The 13272-nt window shown below is 45.0% G+C and overlaps 1 pseudogene; it reads left to right on the plus strand.

The window, feature by feature from the left end:
- Nucleotides 1–9650: 9650 nt before the first annotated feature.
- LOC147464947 (uncharacterized) lies at nt 9651–12759 on the plus strand (annotated as a pseudogene).
- Nucleotides 12760–13272: the final 513 nt, after the last annotated feature.

Raw genomic sequence — 13272 nt, forward strand, 5'->3', positions numbered from 1 at the left:
GTTTATGGCCCTTAGTGTACCCTTCAGGACATTCTCCTGTGTCTAAGAAGCTGATGATATTAGGCATAGCATCACTACCTTGAAAGAGGGGTAGTTTTAGTTTGATTGCTCCTATGGAAACGTCTTGTATTCTTTCCTTGGCTAGAGCATCTGCCTCCTGATTTTCTGTCCTAGGGACATGAAATAATTGCACTGCTTCAAACTTTCTTAAAAGATCCTTAACTTGGCGTAGTTGACCAAGTAAAACCTGATTTTTACAAACCCAAGTGTTGTTTATCTGCTTTATCAAGAGCATAGCATTGCCAAACACATTTAGGCATTGAATCCCTTGCAAAATACATTGTTCTAACCCAAGAATTAAAGCTGCATACTCTGATTCATCGTTGGAGTGGGAGTGTAACTGCCCAATGGAGAATACCCTCTCTTGTTGCTCATTGAAAATGATGATGCCAGCTCTGCAGACTGGTCCACTGTTCTCTTGTATGCTCCGTCACAGAAAAGAGAGTGAGATATTTCTAGCTTAGGACTTTCTACTATTTGTGTCTCTTCTTTTCCTTCCGTGTTGACCTTCAGCTTCTTCTCATAGTGACGATGAGTAAGAATACTTGCTAGACTAGCCCTGGTGGAGTTTTCTACCTGCATGGTGTAGTCAAACTCTTGTAATCTAACCAGCCATTTAGAGATCCTAGATGAGACATCCATGTGTCGCATTACATATGGAAAAACCTCCTCCGTTGTCAGAATTACAAAGGGTCTAGGCAGCAGATAAGAGCGAAACTTTGTAGTAGCAAACATTAATGCGAGCACCATGTGCTCTATTGCGGTGAATCCCTTTTCTGATGGGGTCATGACACGATTAGAGAAGTAGATAGGATGCATGAAAGAAGTTTGGGGGTCCTTTTGCATTAGTACGGCTCCAAGTGTATCACTTCCTACACTGGGGTTCACATAAAATGGCTTGTCCCATCTGGGGGGTGAAATGGTGGGAAGCGTGGCTAGGATTTGCTTCACCTTGGTAAATTGTTGCTCATTTTCTTCACTCCATGAGAAGACATCTCTCTGGGTGACTTGTTGTAGAGGGAGAACCACTTGAGATAGCAAGTGAATGAACCTGCTTAAGTATCTTACCTTCTGAAGGAAAGAGACCAACTGCTTAGCTGTGGTGGGTGATGACAAAGATACCAAATCTTGAATTTTTCTAAGGTCAGCCTCAATCTGTTTTGTTGAAATTACATGTCCAAGGAGAGTGACTTTGCTTTCACCAATGTGACACTTGACCATGTTGAGTTGGCCACCCAAGGTTTGCACCCTGGTCAGGCCGTCATAGACTTTGCTCAAATGGAGGGAGCATGAACTATAGATGCAAAAATCATCTATGAAGACCCGTATTGACGTTCCAAAGTATGGTTGGAAGACAAAAGTCACATAGCGCTGGAATGTGGCCAAAGCATTAGGAGGCCAAAAGGCATCACTCTGTAAGCAAAGCATCCCCAGGGTGTTATGAAAGTTGTCTTTTTCTGGTCTTCTTCTACAATACTAATCTGAAAGTAGCCTGAGTAGCCATCACATACTGTGTAGCGCTCATGACCTGCCACTTCATTGAGAATTTCATCTTGGAATGGGAGGGAAAAGTGATCCCTCTTTGTGGTTGCATTGAGGGGCTTATAGTCTACACAGACTCTCCACTTGCCAGTCTTCTTTGGTGTGACTACTACTGGAGAGACCCATTCTGAGTGTTCGACAAGGTAAATGAAACCTGCCTGTAGCAAATTCCTCACCTCTTTGAGCAGTGCCTCTTGTTGGATTACCCAAAGCCTTCTGAGCTTTTGCACTATGGGCTTACTTCCTTCCTTGAGTCTTATGCAGTGTTGTACTACTATGATTCCTGCGATCTTATCATAACCATCAATGAACAATGTGGTGAAGTTACCTAGCATGGAGACATATTCCTTCCTCTCTTCACCGGCTAACTCATTGGAGAGCATCCGATGTAACTTACTTGTATCCTCTAAGGATTGCGTACCTGATGGTCCCTCTTTGTTTGTCAGTGGTGCTTCAGATTGTGTCAATCTTTTTGGGTTTTTAAGGATAGCCCCCATCACTTCGATGCTACTGTCACTTTCTTCGGTTGTTGTTGTCTCTTCTCTTGAGGTGGACAAATAGTCAGTGGTGGACTCATCTTCCGAAGCCTCCAAGATCATGTTGCGCTGCTTCCCAATCCTCATGTCGTAGAATATGGAATTCCCTTTAGCGTCCTTCATCTGAATCATTCCGATACTCCAGTCTTGCTTAGCCTCAATAGCCATGAGCTAGAGTCTTCCATGAATGATAGGGTAGCCCTCCCCTTTGTGTGGCATGACAAAAATGTCTACCTCCACTTTTGTGTTGAATGCCTTTACTTTGACCGATTCACAATGCCTACGCATTTCACTCTTACGTTATTTGCCATTTTGGCTTGGCAGGGTGCCGGCCTACTCACCTCTAGGCCTAGATGGTGCATCATTTTCTCACTCACGACGCATATCTGTGCGCCACCATCTATGTAGACATTTGAGATACGTTGCCCCTTGATGTGGGCATCCATGGTTGGTAGGATGTTGTCAAGGTCCCTCCCAAAAATAGCCCTGGCTATCCTTGGTCTTGATCTTCTTGTACTTACAATCTTCGTCCATTGTCTCCTCATCCTTGGTGCAAGATGGAGTAATTAGGGCCAAGTTATCTTTGGATCCTGCATCAACACATCCTGAACTAAGTCATATGGTTTAGCATACTCACCTAGTGAAAAATCCACGATGTCGATCTTCCATCGAGGCTTAGATGACTGCTTGCTAAACTCGCCTTTTCCTTTCATTTTCTCTTCCTTTTGAGTGGCCTCTTCGTTCCTGGCATGCTTCACTCCCATGGCATCCACTTCTTCTACTTTTGCTTTCCCTTTGTGCGTCTCTCATACTAGTTCTTCTACCTTTGCCTTCCCTTTAGCTTCTAGGCTAACAACACTCACCGCTTGGTTTACAGCAGGTGGTGGGGGTAGCGCTGGAACGAGAGGTTGTGGTGGTGGTTGCTGTATAGGTGGTTGAAGAATTTGGACCGGTGGAATCGGCCATGGTTACCGGGGTGGTGGTGGTCTTGCCCTTGGTGGAGAGATCTGATTCTGTCTTCCTCCTCTATTGAAATTCTATCTTCTTGGATGTGGGCAGTAATACATGCCATAGCCGTCTTCCGTGAAATTATAGCAGTGGTACTCTTGGTTTTTGCCTTCGTTGTACTCTCCCTTGCTCTGGACTTTTGACAGGTGCATGCCCTTGCTGCACCAGATGCACAGATAAACTTTTGAGCTGAGTGCTAGTGATGCGACTCTCGGGGGGTTCACTATGTGTAAAACTACCAAATCACGTGCGTTCAAGATATGTTTGCAAAACCCCTTATCTGTAAATTTTGTTAAGAATATAATGTACCCTTTTCTTTTAAAATCTGTAAGCTTTTTACAAATTTGAAAAAATAATATTCTTTTGTATAGATATTTCTGTAAGTTTCAAGAACTTTAAATACCCTTCTGTTGAACTCACGTGATAGGTTACATTTTCCTTAGGTGACCTCCCCGAGATGCGACTCAGTAGGTCTTGCTGCTCTAGATGCTTCTTCCTTTGGGGTCATGTGTTTGCAGACTGGCTTAGCCCTTCCTTCCCTTTGGCCCGAGCATCCCCTTTTGGCCACTTAAGAGTAGAGACTATACCTTTGCTTGCAGTTTCCTCAGGAAAGAGAGACCTTACTGATCTTTTTCCTCCCTTGATATGAACAATCTCCTCGCGGTGAATGTCGATGTAGATGATTTCATCCCCTTCGTTACCTTCGTTGCTGGCACTCATTGACGGTGTGCCTTGGTTGACAGCAGTGATGGCACTTCATAGCCCTCCCACCTGATGCTCTCAATTTGCGCTTAGAATGAGCAACACGAGATGCGGAGCTTACCTCTTGAATACTGACAACACTACAACCTGGGAGTAGTACTTCAATGAAGGCAGTCAGTGCCTCTTTAGTCTCCTCCTCCCCATTCTCCAGTTGGAGAATTCTTTCAACCATTTATCCATGATTGATGATGTGCATTGTTTTCAGCATTGTAAACTGGAGGTTTCCAAGAAGCCCTCCTCAATGGGGGCACCAAATGACGAGTGCAAAGCGCGACACGGACCCCAACGGCCTCGAAAATGCCAGGAGCCGATGTACGCCGCAAGCCAACCACGGTGAAGCGAACAGAGGGCACCACCTAGCTTTAAGCAGCTAGGACGCGGACAACGGTGATTGCAGATATCACAAACTCTAGACACCGACACACACACACACACACACACACACACACACACACAGAATGACGCAGGTGATGAAAACCCTCGGGGTGTGAGGAAAAACTATTTCCTTGCAATATTTACAACAACCTTATTTCTGGCAAGGTGGCAATCATGGTGATAGAGATAGTGAGAGGGATAGTGAGCCTAACAGTGCGTTCTCTAGAGATGACTCATAGACATGGAGACTTTGCTAACATGAGTGTGTGTGTGTCGACCATTGGAGTCGAGATGTGGACATAGATTTTTCTCATAGTGCAAATTTCCAAAACTGCTACACTAAATCCCCCCCTCTCGTGAGGCAAATGTTGCCAATCCCTCCCACCAAAATACTACCAAGTGTTGACCTCTGATGAAATTGCACACCACCCTTGATAGTGACCTCTCAATGCCTTTTTATAGGTGCTGGCTGCTTTAGATTAGGGTAATTTGATTAGATTAGGGGTTCTAATCCGCGGAGACAAAGCAAAGCGGTGGGCCCTGGATGGTTGACCCTTGCTTTGTCTTGGGAAATATTATAAAGGAAAACTCCTAGGTGGGCCTTTGTGCCCATCACCTAGAGAGAGGTGATAATTTACAAATTGGGATTTTTTACAAGATTTGGTTTAAAAGTGGGAAAAATGATGACAACCTACGGATTTTACTGAAGAGGGCGGCGTGGATGGATGCCGGTGAACGGTAGCCTAGCTGGTGCGTCAGTGTAGCGCATTCGTCATTTTCGGGGTCGATCGAGGCATGCCTTCCGTGTCTTTTCTTGTTTCGGTATCGGCGACGCGCGACTTGGCTGTCTTCCTTTTGTTGATGACGTTGATGTCGTCGAGTCCTTCATGTTTTTTTTATTTTCTTTGATGGGTGCGTATGGCGTGCGCATGTATGTGTGGATATGTGAGTGCGCGTATGCACGTGGGTCTGTGTATGTATTTGTGTTTATAGGAGTGTGTGTGTGTGTGTATAAGTGTGTGGGTGTATACGGCAAGGGTGTGCCTAGGAACGGGGGTATAAGTTATATATGTATATTATTTTTATTTTTTAATTTTCGGTGCCTACAGCGCAGAGGGAGGACGAGAATGGGAGAGAGAGAGAGAGAGAGAGAGAGAGAGAGAGAGAGAGAGAGAGAGAGAGAGAGAGAGAGAGAGAGAGAGAGAGAGAGAGAGAGAGCGGCACTGTTCTGATGGCGACGCCTACTAGCTGTATGACACAGAGAGCGAGGGAGAGACAGGGCGGGGGGAGTGAGATGGCGAGGGACTGGGGAGTGGTGAGGAAGTGTGTGTGTGTGTGTTGTGTGTGTGAATAAGAGAGAGGGAGAGAACGTCCTGATGGCGGTGCCTGCACAGGTCGAAAGCGAGAGAGAGAGAGAGAGAGAGAGAGAGAGAGAGAGAGAGAGATGGCCCACCGGTGGGAAGAAAACAAGAGGAGAGAGAGGGAGGGGAGAGTGAGGTCGAGGGAGTGTGGACGAGAAGGAAGAGGGAGGGGTGAGGTATGGCGGCCCGCTGGGCAGGGGTATGGACGAGCGAGGAAGGGTGAGAGAAGAGAGAGAGAGAGAGAGAGAGAGAGAGAGAGAGAGAGAGAGAGAGAGAGAGAGAGAGAGAGAGAGAGAGAGAGAGAGAGAGGGAGAATTTTCAAAAGCTTGGCGGCCCGCCAGGGAAATATAGACAGTGGCACCCTGTTTTATGCGCCCACTGGGCCAGGCGATGCAGAGGCAGGGTAAGTGAGATGGTGGTGGATTGGCGTAGCCGAGCAGGAGAGAGAGAATCCTCTGTCTTCTAGGGGATAATGGAGAGAGGTGTGGCCAAATTGGTGGCGGCCCGCCTGTGGTTAATACTAGAGGGGTGGTGAATGTTAAAAAAACTGTTTTTTTATCGTTTTTTCATGGTAATGTGCTCTCCCCTTCTTGGGGTTGGTTCTTGCGGCCGCGGTTTTGAAAACCGGCCATCAGTGCTTAAGGAGTCTTTCATTGTCATAACACCAGGTTATGGGTATGCCAAAACCCTTGGTTGCGACCACACCTAAAACTCATGGTTTATGAGTATACCACAAACTCATGGTTAAGAGTAAACCTAAAACTCTTAATTATGTCATGAGAATGGTAAGTCTAGTTGGGGCTTGAACCTGGGGGATTGTTGGGTTTCAAGCCCTAGCCGATGGTCATCTACCCGTGGGAAACTACCATGTTGGTTAACTAAGGAGACATTTGGGGTTTGAAGAGGGCCTTTTAAGGATTAGGGATTTATGAAGCTCCTCCAATAAGAAAAGGGCTACCGTTACGGTGACAAATTTTTTTATTTTTTATTTTTTAAAACAAAACTCACAATTGTGAGTGGATTATATTGAGCAGCCCAAAAAGTTACAAGGTTATGTCATGCTCATGTTGCCATGACAACATCCACGGATCAAAATTACAACGGCTATCAGGGCAGCCACCCCTACCACCTCGCCTCCACATCCTTGATACACAAAGCCCGTGCTATTCTCATTCTGAGATCTTTTATTTACTGATGGCCAAGAATTGCCCCCATCCTAGGCATTCCATCTATTGACAACAAGGCACAAATAGTCCTAGACCAATCCTCCGAGTGATGCTTGCGCCCGAGTGCCCATATTAGCACTTTGCTTTCTTGTATAATTTCTGCGAAGCTTGCCACCTCAGATCCTCCTTCAAAAACACGGCGGTTCCTTGTCTACCATACAAGGCACAAATAGTCCTAGACCAATCCTCCGAGTGATGCTTGCGCCCGAGTGCCCATATTAGCACTTTTCTTTCTTGTATAATTTCTGCGAAGCTTGCCACCTCAGATCCTCCTTCAAAAAACGGCGGTTCCTTGTCTACCATACATTATGAAAGAATAAGTATCTGACGATCTAAGTGCTGAGGAGGACTGCAGGACTACCCGGATTTTTACTTCCAAGGCATAGGTCAGTCTTGAAAAAACTAATTTTCCATGTTCTTTGGACCCACTTGCATACTTTCCCTGCTAGGCCTTTTACAGCTGGGCAGCCCATGAACAGGTGGGCAAGATCTTCACTAGCTAACCTGCACCCCAAGCATCGATCTGACCCAATCCCTCTCTCCTGAATCTTCACCCCCATCGGTAGAGCACCCCAAATAACCTTCCATAAGAAAACCTTCATGAACTGTGGAACCTTTGGCTTCCATATGTTCTCCATTACATGCTCCCACCTTTCCTCCGGCCATTGCTTTTTCCATAGCTTGTTAAGGGAGCTAGACCAATCCTTCATTTGCATCATTGTCTAATAAATTATTTTAGTATGGGGTTTCCACAAGAGACTGCTTCCGGGCCATTTCCAGGCATTCCAGTCCAACTCCGAATCATAGATTGGCATCACTAGATTGCCAAGCTCTTTCATCACTTTGTGGACAAGCAAGACCTCCAAGCTATTTAGTTGGTACTGGGAAACCATAAGGTCTATGGTTTTCCATCTCTTGTTGACATTGTCCCAGAAGTGCTCAAGTCGGTTCAGACCCTTATTATTCAGCTTCCTGGCTGTCTCAATCCAATAGGGAGTTTGTGGCGGATCTACAACTTTGGAGAGCCAGGGGGACCAATGCAGGATGGAGTTCTTGAAGTATCTGGCTTCTTCCCCCCACTTTAAAACTCCTACTACTCTATTGCATTTTCTTACCAATTCTCTTGAGCTGCCCCCCAGTCTTAAGGTAGACCACGCCGGGGCTAACAGTTTTTCATGAACCTCCACCCCTCTCCACATTCCACCCTTCGTGCCAAGTTTAGCTGCTTCTATCATATCTCTGATCATGACAGCCCAAACTTGATCCTGTTTAGCCAAGGAAGCAACAAATTTGGCGCAACAACCTTCTGCATGGGCCACAGGGTTGAGAATCCCGAGGCCTCCTTGATTCCTCAGCCGAGCAACTGATTCCCAATGGGCCCATTGCCATGGCCTAGAAGATTTCTTGTTATTTTTCTGGTGACACTTAGCCATCTTGAGAAGCGGGCTAGTGAAGGCAGTATAAGGAATCATAAAGGCATTCATCACTTTTATCCGACTTGGGAATGGGAGAAGAGCATACTCCCACCTCCTCATTTTTGTTTTGAATTTTTCAAGCACCCACTCGAATCTTTGCGTGTGAGTTACATCCACCCCCAAGGGGGCTCCCACATGTCTAAAGATATTCCCTTTTGTGACAATCTCCCCTGACTAGACAGTAGGGTCAAATGAGTCATTTTCCGATAGGGAAATCATCCTTGACTTCTCTATATTACACTGGGACCCCGAAGCTACTGAGAACATTTGTACAATCTCCAGAGCTTTTCTAATGACCTCGGGGCACGCCTTCAAGAAGAGGAGAGAATCGTATGCAAATAGTTTTGCCAGGAGTTGTCTATTTCTTGGCAAAACAAGGCCTTGTATCTCCCCTCGTTCAGAACTATCTTCGAGCGTCGTGATTAGAGGATGTGATCCTATGGCGAAAAGTATGGGGGCGAGAGGGCATCCCTGTTTAATTGACCTTTTGACCTCAAAAAAGCCCACAATTCTATCGTTGAATAGGAGCTCTGACTGGCTTCCAGCCCCCATTACGCGAACCGGCCATCAACAGAGGTGCGGCCCAAAGCCTAGAGATTCCATGACGGCTTCTATATATGTCCATGTTATCCTGTCATGGGCCTTGTCCGGGTCCAACTGCAGCAGAACGCACTTCTGCTTTGTGACAACTGCGTATTCTATGCCCACCATTGTTGCCAAGATGTTATCGTAAATGGATCTTCCTTTAATGAAACCATATTGATGGGGTGAGATGATCTTGGTTAGTAAGGGGGACTAGTTTGAGGGCCACTGCTTTAGCTATAATTTTGTAGGCCACTAACATGATCGTTATAGGGCGCCAATGTTTCAGTTTAGAACAACAGATCTGTTTTGGGATGGGCTTGATAAGCCCTCTCTTCACACTTGTCTCCAACGACCCTTCGACCATGGCTTTATTGGCCAACCTTGTGATTGGGGTCTTGAGATGATCCCAAAATTCTCTATAGAATTCCATCATCATCCCATCCCAACCAGGGGACTTTTCCTTGCCAAGGGCTTGCAATGCTAGTGCACATTCGTCTTCGGAAAATGCCCGTTCCAAGTTATTAGCTTCCGAGTGGGGAAATTCCTTCTTGACACTCTGAAGCAAGGTCTCTCTGGCTTCTTCCACCTCTTGGGACTGGGTCTCCGGCCGTCCAATGATTTGGCTGAGATAGTGCAGCATCAGACCACCCATTTCATCCTGGTTAGGTACCCCCCACATGGGAGGGGGTAATTTGTTAGATCAAGGATTCTAACCACACCATGTGGTGGTCACACGTGAAGAGTGAGGTAATTGTTATTTTGGAAGGGGGGGGGGGGGGGTAGAGCAACTGCACCTCAAAGAGGTGTAGTTGGCTCACCCCACTTCTGTAAGAATTTATGAATCTTTTTGGGAGTCTCTAAAAGTGCGTAGTAAAATGTGAGCTTCTTCTAGTTTTTCCAACTCCATGTCGTGGACTCTCTTCCCCATGTGTAGCTTTCATTTTCCTCAAACCCAAATCATGGAAGAAAATGAATAAACTAATTTTTTATTCTTCAACTTTAAAGCCTTTTTTTACCCATAAAGGACGCGAGAGTTTATATTAAGTAGAGAGCAAAATTACATTGCAGAGCTTTACAGACTGTTACATCCCATATCCTTTGATTTACATTCTGAGGCAAATACAAAAATATCTAGGGGGATCATCAAAAGATTCTATTCTGCTTACATAACATTTAAGCTGTCAGGTTTTCTAGAAGATCCTGCATGTGGGCGACTAGCCATATCCCATTGCTATGTAATCTTCATAGCTTGACCGTAGAGTGTATGAAGCAAGCTACAAAGTGCTTACCGACTGTATGAGTTACTACAATAGCGCCAACATCAACAAGCAACAAGAGGTTCTCCTTGACGGATCCTACACACATCTGCAGAGGATGCTAGATGAATGCACAACTTTAAAGCCTTGTATTTTCTTTCCAATTTTAAATCTTTAACAAGAAGATTTGGCTTGCATCTTTTTGAACGTCCTTGTCTTTCCTTCTTTTTGTTTGAGTGAAAAACTCTACACACACATACACTTTCTCCCTCTCAAAATCTTTTATTGTGAAAATAATCCAAGGTGTGGTTGTGTCCACTTTTTAGAGGGAGGGGTAAGTCAAGTACCTTTGTGACTGCAGGGGGTAATTGAGGTTTTCTCTATTACAACTGACCCCCTTCGTGTGGGGGGCCTCTTATGAACTGTTGTCCCTTTTTCATCATTGAGCGAGCGGATGTTGCCCCGGCTCTTCTTGATTTTGAAAGCCCTAAAAAACTGAGCTTGATTGGAGGCTTCCGGTTGCAAAAAAGTCTCCCTAGAGAGAAGTCTAGCCTTTTTTGGCCTACCCAAAGGGCAAAGGCTATAGAGATGGCTTCTCTTTTTGCTGACTAAAATAGAAAAAAATTGAGTTGTATTTTAAAGCATTTTTTGATAGGCCAAAATTGCTCATTGATTGAAATAAGATAGCGGGCACTCATTTTAAATGAAGAGTGTGTAACTCTAATGATGGTGTCTTGAGTTATGAAATATTAAAGATTTTGGGTTGCCTCTAATGAAGAAAAAGTGGGTTTAGTTTTGAGATTTTTGGGGGTTGCTAAAGAATCCATTGTGGTATGTCATATATGAATTTCAGGAAAAGACAAAGTTGAGGCATCTTTTGAGATCTTCCCTTTAATCCTTTCTCTCTCTCACTCAGCGAGGCCAAACTCTCTCCCTTTCTTGTTGTTGTTAGCGAAAAATCTTATATGTTTTTTAAACAAATAAAGTGAAAAATGAAAATGTTTGATTGGTGAGTATTCTAGTGAGCACTAGCCCTAGTGGGTGACAATCTCGATTCTCATGTTTCTCTCAAAAGATCTTGAGGTAAGATTTTTTACAAGATTAGATTATTGAATATGCTCGAAATTAGAGTCTGGCAGTTGGCTCCTCTTTTCTCGTGCATGCTTTTGTTTCCTTTCTGACAATGTTGAAGGAGCCAGCAAACAATCTTTGAGAGTCCGACGGCTCTTCATGAGCCTGATCAAGGCATGCAAATGATCTTCCTGGCCATGGGAGCCGGCGGGCCTGCTGCACTACAGCGATGCAGAAGAACGAGTAGCTCGTTATGCATGGCGAGAGAGAGAGAGAGAGAGAGAGAGAGAGAGAGAGAGAGAGAGAGAGAGAGAGAGAGAGAGAGAGAGAGAGAGAGAGAGAGAGAATATGTGTGTGTGTGCGTGCGTGTGTGTTTGTTAGCTTAGCGCACCTCCACACAATAACAGAGAGCTTGAGTTTTGGGGCATATTTTTCAATGTGTTGCAAGCCACACGTTGGCAGATTTATATGTGCTGCAGAACGACGTCCTGTGTGTGGGTGTGATTCAGTTGGATATGAGCATTATATGTTGCTCCCTAGTTGTGGGAACATGCACTTGTTGGAGCTTGGTATATTTGCAAAAGTTGTGAAGCTTATGCGAAGCTTTTGAGCTTTAGACCTTTCTCGACGGACCTTATGCAGCTTCTGGCAAGTCCGAGGTGGAGGCTATTTTCCGTGGACCCTATGTCGAATGGTTTCAGTTTAACAAGGTATGTTAGCCAGGCTCATCAACTTACTCCTATGAAAAATTACAAGCTAGCCAGAGCCCAAGATTATGTTTTGCAGAGACATCAATTTTTTGGAGGAGCTTATTGCTATCATTCGTTATAATGAGCTTATGGTGTCCTTCTCCAGGACTATAGCGAGTTCTCCAATTTGGAGGAATGCAAGGAGACCATCTCCAACTATATGCTAGAGCATGGCCCCTTTGATGGGTTGATGGGGTTTTCCCAGGTTTAATTTTCTTCGCTACGAAGATCATTTACCTTTTGGTAACAATGCATGATCAGGGTGGTGTGATGGAGGTGACAAGTTGTCTCACGTTGTGCGCGTCTAATACAACAGCTTCTATTTGTGTAGGGTGGAGTCCTCGCAGCGGCATTTGCGGGCCTTCAACAGAAGGTGCGTGTATGTGTGTATACTACACAAGGCAACTTTTGGAGGTGAAGATGTTATTGCTTGTCCTCGCAGCGGCATTTGCGGGCCTTCAACAGAAGGTGCGTGTATGTGTATATACTACACAGGGAAACTTTTGGAGGTGAAGATGTTATTGCTTGTCAGCAATGTGTGTGTGTGTGTGTGTGTGTGTGTAGAACTCAGTTCCATTTGCTTTCATGCAGGGTTTGGCACTCCAATTCCATCCATCTCTCCGATTCATAATTCTAGTAGCTTGAACTGGATTCAACAATGAGCAATTAATGCACGAATGTTACTCGGAGCTTGTGGTGTGTCCATCTGTTCATATCATAGTAGAGCAACATGGACAACAGATCTGGCCTTGATGTTCTCACGTGCTGTATTGATTGAAAGCTATCTTTGATCGCCCCCTAACTACATGTTTCCAACGTTTTGCTGGCATGAGTTGTTTCTCTCTGCAACATCCACACTGAGTAGCACCTGTGTTGCAAATCCAATGAAGGTGAATGGAGGGAACTAGTTGCAGCAAGAAGCAATGGGCAGGCAGGGTGCTGGACTCGGTGCGGTGCAAGGGTGGATATGCGTGGCAACATCTCCCTCTTTCTCTCTGTCTCTCCTTCTTGCCCCTTCTTAGTTTAGGTGACTACACAAATGCATAGGTGTCACTACATGCCTTGTCACACTGTTGTTGGCATGTTCTTAATGGTGAAAGTATGTAACCCTGACATTTTTCATTCTCTTAATCAAGAATTTGCTATTAAAAACAGTTATATGTTCATATATTGTTGCAGGCCTCGGTTGGATGCTCTGTTATCTTGAGTTTTTGGTGTGGCTCTGTGCAAATTATCTTTGTATTTAGTTACATACGAAATAGTAGT

Source organism: Adiantum capillus-veneris, chromosome 1 (genome assembly GCF_014529385.1).
Source record: "Adiantum capillus-veneris isolate H3 chromosome 1, ASM1452938v2, whole genome shotgun sequence".
NCBI lineage: Eukaryota > Viridiplantae > Streptophyta > Polypodiopsida > Polypodiales > Pteridaceae > Adiantum > Adiantum capillus-veneris.